The sequence below is a fragment of the Schistosoma haematobium genome, chromosome ZW, assembly GCF_000699445.3.
Source record: "Schistosoma haematobium chromosome ZW, whole genome shotgun sequence".
In the NCBI taxonomy this organism is placed as follows: domain Eukaryota; kingdom Metazoa; phylum Platyhelminthes; class Trematoda; order Strigeidida; family Schistosomatidae; genus Schistosoma; species Schistosoma haematobium.
The window spans coordinates 41,813,468-41,830,979 of record NC_067195.1 but is presented as its reverse complement, the minus strand read 5'-3'; positions in this window follow the sequence as shown (position 1 = coordinate 41,830,979).

The window sequence follows — 17,512 nt, the reverse complement described above, 5'->3', positions numbered from 1 at the left end:
TTGGAATCACTTTCCCTCTTCAACAATGTTTGAGTACATAGGGAATAATTGCCACACTTGCGATTAACACAAAGGTTTCAGGCTACTTTATTTTTCAGACTCATAACAACCTTGTCTTATTTCTATCAATCGTAGTTTGATTGAGCGACGTCATCGCCAAACGAGCAAGTTTGATCCTTAAAATACTAATTAGAGAAAGCAATAATATACAAGAGAAAAAGGCTCTTTAATCTATAAGGGAAGAGTCTCCCTTATCTTATTGATTTATTTAATAAAACAACTAAATTCCACTTTAAATAAATTTATACAATACAAATCATCTGCATAATTCTGTTCACAATAAAATTCTCATGATTTAACCGAAATGAATTTCTGAACAATCCCTTTTGCTGTTAATTTTTTCGTTAATTACTGCCTTTTTATTTCGGTAATAGTAATAATAACAAGTTAGGATACGTGACTTCGGGTTACATGGAACAAATTAATAGCTCGCAAAAGTTAACTCACGTTTTAATTAAATTCAGAAACAACTGAAATGCAAATTTATTTATGTACAGTGTATGGATATACACATGAAAGTTGTTATATTTCCTTTTTAACTAGCCACTGAATAATATTCGTGCCCTGTAACTCCACGAGTAAACACGGAAACTGAATTCTGTTTAGGCATGTTATGGAGGAATACAAAAAAATATCACTACTTACTTAATAGAAAGATATCATTTCATAGATCTAAAGTATCATAAATATACTAAATACTTTAGTAGGTTTTGATTTGTTGTGTAACATTAAAGTGAGTTGCAAAATTCTACACGTTCACAATGAAAAACTTTCAATCCGAATTAGAATTTATCAATTTCTTTATTGAACAGACCTTTGCATTATCTTCAAAATCTAACTTCCAATGAAAAGATAATATCATTCAAAAAACTAATTACCTACTATCAAAAAAACAAAACAATGCAGAGCATTATTTACACATGGATACGTCATCCCATTTAAAATATAGATTGTCTAACTGAATACATTTTATCTTGTATTCTTGTTTTCATTTTCAATAGTAAAGGTATTCGATGTATTTTATTGTCTGACATCTCAGTGTGTGTCTACATTCATGTACAAATCAAATTATTACACAAAATTATTCATTTAGGCATACTTACAGTGTAAAACGCATTGTAGATTTTTAACAATATACACGTTTACAACTATGAATTTCACCCAACTAAACATGAAAATTATTAAATAAATGAAAGGAAATAAGTTAATTCACTTTATATGTACAACTTAAAATAGTCTTGTTTCAAGAAGTCTGTGACATCCTATCCATAGTAATTTGATTTTTATAAAGACTACTAATTTTGCAAGAAATTCGCCCCTAAATAAATTCAATAATTCTATATTTATGGTTTTGTTTTTGTTCTTTTTTTTTCACACATATATGATGTTTTAAAAGGGAAGCTTTCAGCTTATTGTTACAAAATTTTGCTAGTTATTTGGATTTTCAGAAGTAATCTGTTATGATTGTGTTTTTTTAATTATCGTCTTTAAAGATTATTTCCTTTGAAGTTTTAGCTTGTTTCAACATATAACATGACCATTGTTTTTAAATCAATTTTTTTAAAGACGATTCTTGAGAAGATTAGATTGACTTAGTGATTAGTTAACTAAATTAACACTTATAGCATTTTATCAAATAATATTAGTAAGTGAAATTATTTGCTCATTAATTAACTCAAGGATTCAATAAAGTTTAGGATGTCAAAAAGATTTGGATTTAAGTTTAAAAAGAGTGATCAGTTTCTTTAGGATCATATACGGGGTTAAAAGAAGCATTTATGGATATATACAGAGTCCATAAACTAAATAACTGTTATTTCGTTTTTAATCGTGATCTTGTAATAAATGGTGAAAGAAAAGACCATACAAAATATCGGAATTGGCGTACAAATCCTTTATAGTTTAAAACAACGAAAAATTCATTTTTTTTAAAACGTAAGTTAGGGACTTCACAGTTAGCTTAATGTATATCACACTACTGGGATAGCCTACGTCGTTATTGCTTCAGTATGGCAAAGGATGTTTCATCTAGTGTTTTAAACAATCTTATCATCAAAAATCTTTGGGAATATACTCATATTTTTATTTTTACAGGTTACTATTTCCTGAGGGAGAACAATAAAACAAGCAAAAAGCTTTTTCTAATGAAAAAAATGGCAATTTCATATTACATTCTAATGACTCATTTTCAGCAACGTATCAAATGAATCGATGCTTCTAAAACAATACTTTAGTAACATGGCATATTGTAAACATATAGATGGCTAATTAGATAAATTATGCATAAGTTTTTCTGAATAAAAACATTATTTACAACAGTAATGTAAAATAAAGACTTGTAATTATTGCATACACTTATGTATGAATCAGACTACAGTTTATGACTAAGAGATTTTTGTCATTTGGCTTCATTTAATCAGTAAGACAAAATTTGAAATTAATTAAACTTTAATAACTATCTTAAATGACCTTCATTAAACCATGGGCTTGTACAAGTGTATCAGTTGCTAATCACTGAACCGGGAATCTTAACTTAGAAAGTATCAAACTTTCGATTCAAATGTCCTTATATAATAGTAACTCTACTGATGTATAAAACAACTGAGAATTTATAACAATTTAAGGAACTTTTACGTAGTAAACGACATATTTTGGTAATTCTACAAAAATGAATTGTCATGGCATCTAAAAATCTATTTTGACGTTATAATCTAATTACTTACAAAAGCATAAGGATACTATTCCAGATGACTATCACCAGCTGTTATTTAATGCGGTTGTAGATGACAAACTGTTTTTTTTATTTCATTTATGATTATTACTATTTTTCTACAGTTTTAAGAGGTATGAAGTTTTGTCAAACTACTTTTGTACAACTTAAGGCTTTAATGAAACCTGGTTGAAGGTTAAGTTAAATTTATTCGGGACAAAATCAGTACTTCACGGAATGAACCAATTTTACTTTGTCATATATTCTAGAATTTGTTGTAGGTACAATTCAAATACATACAAGCCATTGTTACATGGATTTAAAATGTTGAACCTATTGAATTACTTTATATTTAGAACTTAGGCTGATCTTATCCACGACCGCATTTTCCTACCAAAGGTGTAAATTTTTATAAACAATGGCTAGTATTTATTCGCATAATTATAATATCATAGCGAATACTTTTTCCCAAAGAAACAGATTTCATACGGTGTCAAAATCTGTTTAAAATCTGTCATCAATTCTTTAATCTTCATAATAATGAATACAACACCACTTTATCTCACTTGACTAAGACAACAAATTAATAAAGTAGCGAATTAATGCGACCTTCTAGAACTACTGTATAACGTTTTTCATTATTTCAATACAAGTTGGTGGTTGCAAATTGTTTCATACAAAAGGAAGCAGCCTGTTAGATTAGTATGACTATGTTTTATGCAACAACCATACTGTTATTCAAATTATAATGATGACTATTTGGACTCTAAGAAATAACTGATACAACAAATTTCTATTCCGAAAATGTATCTTGTACATAGATTGACAATCGAGGTATGTTTTCAGTTGTTACTGTATTACATCGACTCAGATCGCGGAAATCTCAAGTGCTTCCAGGTTTTCCATGGTGGTCTAGCTTCAACTGACTCATGATCTTAACCATAGAAATTACTATAATATCCACAAAACTCATCTGATAATTATGAGTGGTTCAATGTACTAATGCAGTCCACTCAATAAAAAATACATATAATATAATCCGAGATTACTTAATAATTTATCTTCCAAGTGGTTTATTACTTTGCGTCAAAAAACTTCGTAATTTGTTAAATGAACTTTATGTTGTCTTGGAAACCAGACAAAACTGAATAATCAACACCAAGAAAAACAAATTTTATTAATTCTTCTTGACTGATCTTAAAATAAGATAATATTGAGAAATAAATGCCGAACACTTCAAATTAAGGTTAACTTCATATTTTGCTAGAAATTTGTTAAGCCATATATATTGTATTTTAGTAAAGAAGTCAATCGACAATCAAAATACGTTATTTAAATATATCTGCATACTGTATGTATCCAACTACATGAGTATAGAATGACTGTATAGTTATGAGGTGTGAATTCATGTTTTTTTGTTGATTGCAATTTTAAGCACCTTAATAAATTTGAAACAAACACTATAAATTTCGGTAACACAATAAGACCACAGTTGATCAGAAAATGTATAATAAATTTGTTCAGTATGTTTCAAACAACCTGGTTACACATATGCTTGTGAAGACACTTATTTGTGACAAATAATGAAGCTCAACCAAATAAAAGGTCAAATAGATGTAAAGTGATAATTTGTAATATAAGAGAGAGCTAGAAAGAGAGGAGGTATAATATGAAAATGACAAGTTGTTAAATCATTTTGATAACTTGGAAATTATAACGGAGGATTCAATTGCAGAACAAATTGTTTTGTATGCGCCCGTGTGAAAGCTTTGGCATTATCCTGTCTTGACGGATTTCTAATTCACCGACTGTCTGTAAGAACAGAAATTCTACGTGAGTAATACGTGCTTAGTTTAATTGAAAATTCATTTGCCGACACCGTTCATGAACACATCAAGGGGCCACCTGAACTAGGAGGAAGGAATAATAATGGTGGGAGACCGGCTAGTCTATGTGATTTCAATAACCTGATGACTTCTACATCTTGGAAGAAGCAAAAAATAAAGTGGATACCTTAGACACACCTGCATGATCTGAACTTAGGAGAGAACTTAGCCCTTCTGTCCCATACACAAATACAGTGGAAGACAGTTCATGTAGCAGCAACTTCTTCAGAAATACGTCTCTCGCACTTGATGATGCTATGGAAGAGGTCAAAGTCTTTATGTACCTCGATAGCGTCATCCATACAGAAGGAGGAGTACTGAGAAACAGACTGACAAAGAAAGAACAACGTCTCTACAATCGGGGAATATCTGGGTCTCAAAACAACTGTCAGTCAAGGTTGAAATGGGAATTTTCGACACGATTGTCAGAGCAGTTTCACTGCTGGACTGAGACCTTCGGTGATAATCTACTGTGGTAGAGAGTAAACTAGATCCCATTTGAGGAAGAAACCATCAAAAGATGATGGTGTAAATAACACAATGCAAATGAAACCGTTAAACTGACGCGCACGGCAAACCCTAACTTGGAATTTTCAAACTTAAAGGAAAATAAGATAGACCAAAGAACACAGCCTCGAGGACCAGGGGTTGATATCATGACGATAAATAGCACTTTCCTCATCACTGAGTAGGTAGAGGATCTCTCGTTGGTCGGTTATGTCTCAAGTTAAATGAAAAGTAAGTAGGCTTAAGGACCAATTAATGTCACATATTCTGATAAACGGGAGAAATAGAAAATCATTCACCTCATTAGCCAAACACAATCAAACTAGTCCACAGAACTTACCTTGTAACTAGATTAGAAGATTCAAATCACCTTTGTATGGTCAGAGAAGTTGGCTCTAAACATGAATCTTCCGTTATAATTTCCAAGTTATCAAAATGATTTAACAACTTGTCATTTTCATATTATACCTCCTCTCTTTCTAGCTCTCTCTTATATTACAAATTATCACTTTACATCTATTTGACCTTTTATTTGGTTGAGCTTCATTATTTGTCACAAATAAGTGTCTTCACAAGCATATGTGTAACCAGGTTGTTTGAAACATACTGAACAAATTTATTATACATTTTCTGATCAGCTGTCTTTTCAATACACCACCTAGATTTGAACAAGTGCCTAAGAATTCCATAAATTGGTGATGTTTTGATTTAGCGCCATAATCAAGATATGTTAGAATTTCTAAACTTTACCTTTTTAAAAAAATAACTTATACTTCATTAAAGTTTAAGAAGTTTCAACTCTCACTCCTGTAACACCGCTGGTCATCATGAAGTTAATCAATTGAAAGATATAGCTGGTTTACCTCTGCTTAATACGTAAATCTAGTCTTTATGTAGAGTGAACATTAAATCATGGATGACTAAATTACACAAAATAGAAACTGTATATTAAGGAGTTTTTTAATTTTTAACCCTTGAATAAATTTACTGACATTGTTTGTCTATCGATGTCATTATATATTTAGTGCTTTCTTTTAAGAAGAGCATTCAAAACGTCATTATGGAATACATAGTTTACTCAATCTATGTGAAAGAAAATCAAAGATGCCAAAATTTTGTACTTTTAACCAAATCTCTTGAGGTTTTCGTCAAATCAGTCAATCACATGACAGACAAGCAATATGATAATTAAATTCACTATTCACTGTTTTTGTACAGTAACATTTTTTAAATTAGTTTACTAACTAAAATTGATATGCTTTCATTCGTTTGTTTTAAAGGAAGTCAAAGCTGTCAACATGAAAATTACCATATCCAATTTTAATGACATTTTTTTGAATTGGTAAGTACTGAACATTGAAAATGTTTTGTGAAAATAAATCCAAAAGAGTGGAAATCGGAAGACAAATATCATAAAAAATTCATTATGGATAGTAAAACTTGACAAAAGTAGGTAAAATAAATGCTTTTGCTACTTGACACATGTACATTATCTTTAATACGAAACAAAAATGTGTAAGTACATAGATTAGAAGGCCACCAAGTGACCAGATAAATTATCAAGTTAAGAGAAACGTTTCTGTATACGTATTTCCAGGGTATTTCCCCTACATATCAGTTACATTGTTGACTGTTTGGGTTACGTTTAGTGATCTCAGTATAATATAAGCTTTATGTTGAGACAGATGATAATTACCCAGACTAGTCATAATCTAACACAAGAGGAAAGTTTCTAAAACTTTTCCACTTTTACTTGAATCATTTTTCCTAAATATAGACTAAACCGCAAGATTATATATATATATATATATATATATATATATATATATATAATAACTTTGCAAGTGATGAGCATAAACTTTCTTTTCTATGCGATTGATAATACTATCATTAGCTAACCTTTTACATGATTAGTAACTCCAGACAAAACTACGGAAAAACATTTACAGCTTGGCAAGCAAAACGATTGGTAATAATGTCTAAGAAAGAATTCATGTACTTTTTAACTTGGGATGAAATCTGTTTTCGATATAAGCTTGAATGAAAATAACAGAACTTTTATTTTACTGTTTATGAAAATTTGACTGACCTATTTTAAATTATAGTGTATTATATTGACCGAATAGACTTAGTTAAGCGAATTATTTTTGTAATCCTCGATTAGAATTGCTGTATGATGGTCACCATCTCAAATGTCACCTTGAAGACAAAATACAAATGTGATTTTAAAATTTTTACTAGATTATCATGATGTTTTCACGTTTCAGTAAATTAAAAGTTAAACAAAACACATTGTAAAATGAGCTCTTTTATTCATTAAATGAAACAATGTTGAAAATCATTTACAAATAGAGCTTCTCGAATGATTGTTTTACATCAAGTTAACAGTTTTCAAAGATTTTATGTGTCGTGAATTTGAAAACTACTTTTCGTTATATGTACCTGAATGACTCAGTTCTCGTCTTATTAACTGAAAGCATCTTGTACATACTGGCTGTTTTCTTCCACCGTTTTCAATTTTTTCGATTGCCATTGTTTGAATTCTTGACTTGCTCATTCCCATACATTGAATTCATCAGATCGTCCTGTAGAAAACCATTTTCTAGATTTAAAGTTTTTTTACTTTAAGAATAAAAAACAACATAAAGAAGAACAGAAAAGATCAAAATGGGAGTAAAGTGAGGCGAACTGTATTTTATTTATCCTTCATATTATGTTATATGTTATTAGAACGTACAATGTTATGCTCAACATAATTGTCAACCAATAAGCCAAAAATTAGAAATCAAGAAAGCCAATAAACATATATATAAATACACATACATACAGAGAGCAACATATACTTGATAACTTATATTGAATTAGCTAGCTTCTTTGGTTTCATCATTAGAAGTAGAGTATTTTTTAAGTCCCTGATGAATTTATGTTTTTGGATTTATGCTTCTTTGAGCTCACTGTATCTATCGGTTCACTAGTTTGTCTTCTTTTGTTTCTATCGTTAATTTTGACAGTTGTCTGTATGAAAGGAAAAACAGATGTCAGAAATAAGAGGCACAGTTAGTTAACTGCTTTTTCGTTCAAGAGGAAGGTAAACAAATTGCTGTAGATCGAACTTCACTTAAAGGGTGAATATATGATTATATAATGATTCTTTAAGTAGAAAGACTGTGAGTTTTTGAATCAAAATATATTTCTTTAATTTAGTTCAATGAGGGATTATATTGTTATGTAGCCCATGACACTTGCAATAAGTAAGCCGGATTCACTTTCCAATTTTGATAATAGTGGAAGTAAAATCCGTGACGACAGAGTTCTGAATAAATGTTGATCTAATGAAAATCTTTGATAATCAGAACTTAACATACTCGTCCATTTTATTTTATAAGCTTGTTACAGCATCAAATAAACAACTAAAATACTAAATAAATGACATCTTAAGAATAGGAAAGATTTATTTTTAGCTGTTTGAGTAAGATATACTTTTACCTAACTTTCGAAATTATGCAGAATAACATACTATTTCAAAAAGGAATGATGCTTGTATATGGGATTGATTCAATGAATTTTATGTTAAAAAAGTAAAAACGGACTAAACTTCAGTATGATTCTTAAGAGTAGTGATGGTGATTTTGCTTTGAGTTTAACATAAATTTCAATGGATCCTGTTCATAGAGTATTAATAGCAGATACAAAATCTCAAATAATTCAGCTGCACTGTCATTTTCTAAATTAAACTACTCTATATCTTAATTATCATGGAAAATTGCACAAAATGAAACTGTATGCACTAACTTATATTCTCAGAATTTTCAACAGATTATAATTATTTACTTAGTTACTTACGCCTGTTACTCTCATTGGAGCATAGGCCACCGACCAGCTACTAGTTTTTAAGAAGTTATTTTATGTGCCAAAAATAATTCACTCAGTCGAAACTTTGAAACTTTCTTCTGAAAATAAAAGAAACTAATTTGCATCTAGATTTTCAACAAACAGAATTGTCATTTATTACTTTGTAACTCCACAGGAATTCACGGTAGATTATTATTCTCGAGAACATTGACTTTATCATGTACGTACTTAATCTTATAAATTTTACAGTAAAAGATTTTAATAGTAATCGAAAAAAATTAGAAATAAAATCTGTCACTCATAATTTGTATAGTTTTATTATTTATATAACAAGGGTAAGATTCTATAGATGTACATATATATGTATTCAAAAATGATATACTAAGTAGTTGGGTACATCTTTATGATGATATTAACTTTTAGGATTACTGTTTTAAAACAAAAAGGGAGGGAAGTTATTAGATAGTGGGTAATAACTAGACTGGTAAAAATTTTCGAATTATGAGCTTCAATTTTGTAGACCTATTAAGATTAGAATGGGATGTGGTATTTTATTCTTATCCTAACAGGATATCAATCAACTCCTAACTAAAGTACAGTTAGTGTAGATGAACGAAGCTTTATTGAACTGCATTGGTAACTCGATCGTATTTTATGGAAGATAATATGATTATTAGACTTTTCAATAGCCATAAATTTGCTTCGATTATCCTTAGTGGTAAATCTTATGAAATACATCACACGAAACAGACAGCCGATATCATAACTGCGATTCTCTTTTTAGGTCCGAAAAGCATACAAAACATGAATGTGAATGTCAAACAACTTATTCTAGACTATACCTTGAATGTTATATAATGACGAACAATTCAGTCTGAGTTCGTTCATGTTCACTAACTGATTTCAATCACCTATAAACAAACCTTCGAATGTGATCAAGTATACTTTACTAAATCTCATCTTTATTTAGTTTTGCTTATCGCCTACTTAACATAATAAGTTATTTAAACATGAGGATAGAGAATTTTTGAACTAGTGAGCGCCTGACAAAAACGGTAATTAAATAGGTCAATTACTTAATTTGGCCTTGTATTTTCATTTTTTTAAAGAAAGAGTTGATTCCTTAACAGTCTCATAATTAATACTTAATTTACTGTGAAAATAAAAGAAAACAACCATTTTGTTTAAAAATGATTTTTCCTTCTAGCTACTGTTTTGAATGATGATAAATTTGTTCTAGAACACCTTCGAAATTGTCAAAAATAGTTTTTAAATCATTAGCTCTTAAACAGTTACTAAAAGCAGTAAAAATGGATTTTAAAAAAGTGCAGTTAATTGTTCCGAAAAAAAATCTATATAGTTTTTAACAATGGTAGTGATTAAATAAAAAGACTTAATTGGCAAAAAAAAGAACATAATCATTAGTTTGTTATCTTTATTCTGATGATTAAAAAATACGTTTGTCAGATTTTGTGTAGGTTGTTTGTTTACTTCAAGCTTATACATTCTGATAAATTACATGTATTTTTCATTATATTTACTTTACATAAGATCATTTAACATTTTTCTAATAACCCGATGTCCCGTTGAATATATATGCACATTGGCAACTACATTTGTGACATTTTCTTTCTTGAATTAATATTTAAAGAACTCAGTTTTCTGTACTAAGAGTAATGTTATTTCTTTAATATTCATAACAGCTTGTACTAAATATATAGAGTTTAAAACAAAAACTAATCCAAAGCATTCTTAGTATCAGCAAAGTAGAATGAAGTAGCTATATAATAGTAATTACTAAGTACTTATTATCTCTATCTCGTTATTTTTGATAAAGAAATTCAGTCAAGTAGATAAACTCCAGAAAATCAGAATTTAAAGAAACTTAAATGCCTATGTTTATTCCGTATTCGTTTAGATGTACCTCACTACTGCAACGGTTTCCAAAACTTTGAAACAATGATACTTTCAATATAGAATTAATCTATTATTGAGGATGAGAGACTAAACAGAAACCGACGTTTTCCGCCTCATGAATCAAGAACTCGTATCTATAGGAGCTTTACTTTTAATACTGTAACCTGTAAAACTGATAAGTTTTTTTAAATATATTCTTCCACAGTATTTTAGATATTAAAATGTCCCTCATATCTTAAAAAAACCGAACAGTCAAAGGAAGCTAATATCTTACAAGAAAAGATCAATTGTTTCATCGATGTTAATTATGCATGCACAAGTGTTTAGGTTGTATGCAAGCATATTAAATTTGTTCTATGAAACTACGTCAAGCAGAAACTTAAATATGTGTTTTGTCTACTTTAAAAACGTCGATATTAGAACAAATGTTTTTTATGAATTGTTTGTTATTCGGAATTTATTCACGGCAAATAACGCATTTAATAAGATTTGCCAAATTGAACATCATCATTATCTTAGAATACTTTGCTGCAAGATGAAGTAGTTATAAATACTCTAAGTTCAACACTGTTAACTTATTGCTTAAATTTATTATTTACCAGCCTCTCAATTAGTGAAACCATATAAATTACTTGGAAGAAGCGTAATTTATTTCCTACTGGTTACATATCGTCATTCAGATATGATCAGTATGAAGTTTTGTTCATTACATGAGAATAATTAGAAAAGATTTTATTAACAACACGAACATTTCCCTATATTCCAATATATTCTATCTGAAAAAAGTAGTCCTATTAACTCTTAATCACATCGTTCAATATTTTTGCAACTCGAGAATACTCCCATAGCTTTTATTTGATTGCGATTGAAGTAAGCGTCAAAGTGTTCCATGTTTGGAAAATAAAATTTATCTGAAGTACTTAGCGTCAAAAGTCAAGAAATTGATTTTATGAAGGTTTTAAGTAAAATATACTTGTAAAAACCATTAACAAAGTCAGCTTTACTTACTTTGAATAGGAGTGATAAAATAAATACATAGGCTTTTAAAATACAACTAAGTGATAACCACCACAAATAATTTTCTCAATCCTAATACTTTTCTAACAACTAAATATACTATCCATCATATTTTTCATTTGACACTTCTATATAAAGTTATGCAGAGCTGAAACTAAAGTGAGACCTGATTGCTAAACGTCACATGTACTAATCATAATTACCGTCTCATCCAGAACTTTTAACTAACGGAAATGTTAGTTAACTTTGTAAGGGCATATTTTAATTCATGTATGAGTCTGAAAACCTTTTACAGTAAGCCGTTGGTAATTTACAATTTAGCTGATCTATATGTAATATTAAACATCTAACTGACAAAAGGTTATGGAACAGCTATACAATGGTTAACACTGTCGAACAGTAACGATATCACATAATAGGCTAAGGTTTAACTAGAAAAAGTCTTGTGCGAATTATGACAGTTTTATTCAGCTCAAAATAATTTTAATCACCTTTAAATAATCCCTGATTTCGATAGCGGAAAAATGATTCCCAATAATTTTTTCACTTGAAATTTGATTAGAAGAAATATTTTCTAACTGAGAGTATTACTTAGTGTGGTATTATTTTGCTGCTACGCATATATCTCTGTACTACCACTATTTCAAAATCACTAACCGTAGGTAACTGTAATCGAATTCTCATGTAAATAAACAAACTATAATTGAAATCAATTTGTTTCTCAAATGTGTATACCTGATTGGTTTGTTACTGCAGACGGTACTTTTCAGTACATGTATAAATTTTTAACACATTTCACTTTATAATCTAAGCACCCCGCTGAGTGTTAATACAATGTGTCTGAGATAGATGTATTTGATTATTAGTTCAGATAAATATTTCAGCCAATATTTTATTAAATTAAATGTCTTTTCTAATAAAAACAAATTATAACTATTAGTTTACCCAAAAGCAGCATAGTCTTCTATTTCATTTAAGCTAAATAATATTTAAAAGTTTACTTCTAAATTTTAAATAAAGAATGTCGAGTGACTAATCTGAAACACAAGTTTTTACAATTGATCATGCCTTAATTCTACTGGACCCAATGAGTATAAGACCTTTTTTAGTTCCAAATTATGTCGCACTACGAATTTAAACACTCTGACTAGACCAACTACAAATCAAATGCATTTGCATATTGTTAGTTTGAGTCTTCCCAATGATGTTTACGACTGAAATTGATCTGTCTCTTATTGGCACATATGCATCTTGTGCAGATTGCCTCAATATTGTCCTAAGTCACAAGCATTATAAGCAAAGATGGGTGGTGGCTATCAGTTGAATCCAGGGTGCATATTGAATGAATTAAGACTTCACCGTATTGCTCAAGCTAAAGGCTATCAGTACTCAGTAGCTAAGTGGGTAACGCAATGGCGTTTAGAAAGAAAGATATGGGTTTCAAACTCTGGAGTGAACCTCAACTCTAGGATACAGGTACATCCAGCTGACAAGTTCGTGATAAACAGGAGTACTCGAATTATAGTACAAATTAGGAATCCTAGAAACAACGCAATTTAACAGAGAGGTAATAGATGAGCACGAACAAACTTATTTTATTTGGAATTCGAAGTCAGACAGTCATCAAGTACAAAGGAATCATTAGTTCATAGAAACATCACAGAGTTTCAAATAGGATGAGATGGGAGTCCAGGATACCACTGCTAGCCACCATCCATCTTATCTCACAAATCAAATGGTTTACTTCAATAATTTTTTAATTTAAGACCATCTCAGAGAGTTTATTGGTTAGGTTATCCCAAACGTTTTTAACTACAGTTTTATAAGTAATTGTCTGATGACCTGAGATTAAATGAAGTATTTAAGAAAGAAACTATCCTTTCATATTTTCTACAAACTTTACAAATGTTTCATCACTTTCAACAATGCTATTTTTAAGTATTAGTTCAAAACAAATAATGCAGTAAATATGATCAGTTGACGGTAACACTTTCATTATTTCCTATAACTGGTCTCACATATAAGAATTCATCTAGAATGTACCAATCTTAGGGTTAGAACATTAGTAAATGCACTCTATTTTAATAAACCAAATATGCATTATAAATCCGCCATAGCTCTCCGCTTGAATACGCGATTTTGTGAGCTAAAGATTCATGCTATTTAAACTTATTAATAAATATAAGTAGCTTACCTTTATCATTTAAAAGGGTAAACCAAAATCTCGAGTTTACAATCAGCCAGAATACATTACATTCTTTAATGGTAAGCTTTTATCAGTGTGAGAAATAAACACTTATAATCTTATCCAAAGATTGAACTTTTAAGTCTGTTTACTAAGTGCACGTAAAATATATCAACATCACAGCTTAATGACTGATCCCACAACCAAGAACATGGAATGTATTATTATGAGTTGTACGTACACATAATCATAATCTCTTGACAATGATTGAAGAAATTCAAGAGGCTAATTTGATGAATAGGAGAGAAAAATCATTCACTGTATGAGAAAAGAAATAATTAAATATCCTCTATACAAACGAGTTTAGTCTGTTTGCAGATCATACTAATTATTCAGAAGGCTTTTTCAGTTACATATTGAAATGGTCCTATGAAACGAAACTTGATTTATTTAGATTTTTCACTTTTACAACAATATTCAGAATAAATGAGTAACTACAGTCAAGTATTTTTATAAACTTCAACCTTAACCGGCCACTTTATTCCTTTAAGGTAGCAAGTTAATGACACATAAAGACTCAGAGATCAAGCAAAAGTGATGGTCCTATCCCAAAATAAAACTTTACAGTGTGCTTCATATTGTTAAAACAAGTAGTGAGGCACTTCCTTTCTCAAAAATATGAGTTAACTATCAATTCGTCCATGAAATTAAAACGAATTCTTCGTTTCAGGACATCATTTAATATGCATCATTCAATCTACTACTAGCTTTATAGATCATGTCGTGGTGTGTGCTACTTATATTGACATAAGTAGTATATGATGTTAGTCGTCAACAGGTCTGACAGCAGAGAGACAAGAGGATCGAACAGTAAAGAATGGAAACAGGATACACTTTGCATGAAAATGCAAAAACAATGAAGTCTTAGTTATTTTGAGACAATTTGTGGACATTTTGCAAATTGAGCATTTACTTTACGATTGTTAGATTTTATTAACAAGTCCTGTAATTTGGTGTTAAGTACATTCGATTGTCCCCACTGGTGTTCTTGTTCACTACAATATTACCACACAGAGAATCGCAAGCAAATAATAACACCTCTGGGGTTATACTACAGTTTGGTATTTCATTTTATTTCAACAAAATTACTACTCTTTGATCAACCACAGCTATTCCTAACTTTCAACATTTCAATATACTTTTTTGAATAAAAATAACGATTTACATTTTAGTGTGTATTTTCTCCATTGACTATTGCACAAATGTCGTATAGATCTTTGTTAAATGTGTTTACCGATAACACTTAACTTACTTCCTATATAAAATATTTCAGATTATGCATTAATTCAAATTAGTCAGTCTTTGTATTACATAATCCAGAGTAAAATACAAATTGAATTAATTAGATGATTTGTTTTATTACTTTGAAAGTAGGACTTTTACTTTACATAGTGAAAAAAACCCAGTGAGTTAAAACTCATCACTTCCCTCCATTTGCAACATTACATTACTAACTTTGACAAGGACACTATACTACCACAAAACTAATACACTTTTTTTGACATAACTAAATGGAAAGTAAGAAAAATAAGGCTTGAAAATTATGCATAATTGTACAAAAAAGAAAACTAATGGAATAGACTTTAGTAGATTTTAGTAAATGACTTCACAGTCATTGAAGGTAATTTGAATATCAGAAAATAAAAAGAAATACTGTATCAGAAATTGGATGTTTTCAGTAGTAAACATATATTTTATCTAGAAGACATTACCATTTGGTTTATGAAGTAAGGACCATTACATTAAACATCATTTTGTCAATTATTACTGACGGTACAGTTGTCATATGTTTTTTTAAAAAATTAATATTTTAATTTAATTCATGAGTCAATTAAGGCTAGACCACCATGGAAAACCTGAAGACACTAAACGGCCGTCTCGTTCTACTATGAGACTCCTTAGCAGTGCTCACCCACGATACTGCTTGCGGGACTCGAACCCAGGACTCATCAGTCTCGGATAAAACGACCGTCTAGTGATTCCAGATTTTCTATGGTGGTCTAGCTTCGATTGACTCATGAATTCAACTATCAAATTACTAATAATATCCACAAAACCCTTTTCTGATTACAAACTAATATCGTCATAGTTTTTGTTCACAACTTCATACCTCAGTGAATTTGAAATTTACTAACATCTTTGGAGGAAAACTTAGAAATTGTTACAAATTCTGAAGTGATCTATTATTCTAACAACAATAATCCATACACTTGAGAATGAATTGTTTTATCTCTAGTTTAATTGAGATCCCTGTTCTGTTTCCTCAGATCTGTTTAATATATTATCTTATCTATAGAAAGTGACAATTCAAATAAATTTTTGTAACAGAGATTTGACCTTTTTTTCTTGTATTCAGTGTTATTTTTCTCTAATATTATCACTAAATCTCAGTTTTAAAATTAATAGTTTTATGCATGTGTGTATGAGTGTTTCTCTGTAATATAAAAGTCATTTTAGATGAAGTTATTTCCACAGAGAATATTACTGAACTAATCTTAATTAATAAGAATAACAAAAGTACTAATACTGATGATGGGAGGGCAAAATAGAATAGACAACCCTGGAAAAAGTACAAGAAACAGGTGAGTAAGAACTGATATGATCAGTGTCACTGATGAGTCATAACACACTTATTCTGTTTCTCATTTCTTGTAAAAGAATGACTCGATATTATTAATAAACTGAACGAGTAGAATATACTCAAATAATAAGTTCATCTATATTTTACCTTTTTCATTCTGAATTTCTGTTTTCTATTATGCACATTAAAACTAGTTTATTATCTATGTAAACAGTGAACATCACAATATTCAGTCTAATCACTAGTTTATTTACTTATCATGCTGTTGTTATACATGTCTATTTCTTTCTTTACTAACCTACCCATCTTACTAACTGCTTTCCCCTTTATCCTTCTTATTCTATCCAATAAAGTGTATTTTATACAACTAGAAATTAGTTATGAATCATTTCATTCATCTATATATAACAGCGCTAATATACTTTATTTTCTCAGAATAAATAATGTAATTAAATTTACATATTAAAATGTGATTAAATCTTTTCTTTACTTTCCTGTACCTCATTCATTCTCTGATAGAGAGGAAAAAATATATAGAAAAGAATAGTAGAGTAGAAATAACTACATACAATCAGTTAATTAAACTTTGCCTATTAAATGATTGACAGAACTAAATTTTAAGAAATTTTATAGTTGGCTGTTTCTTTCTTTAAAAAAAAGCAAATAAACAAATAAATAAATCTGAACACCCAACATGTTGATAAACCTTAAGAAGTAAAATGGAATTCAAGATCAAT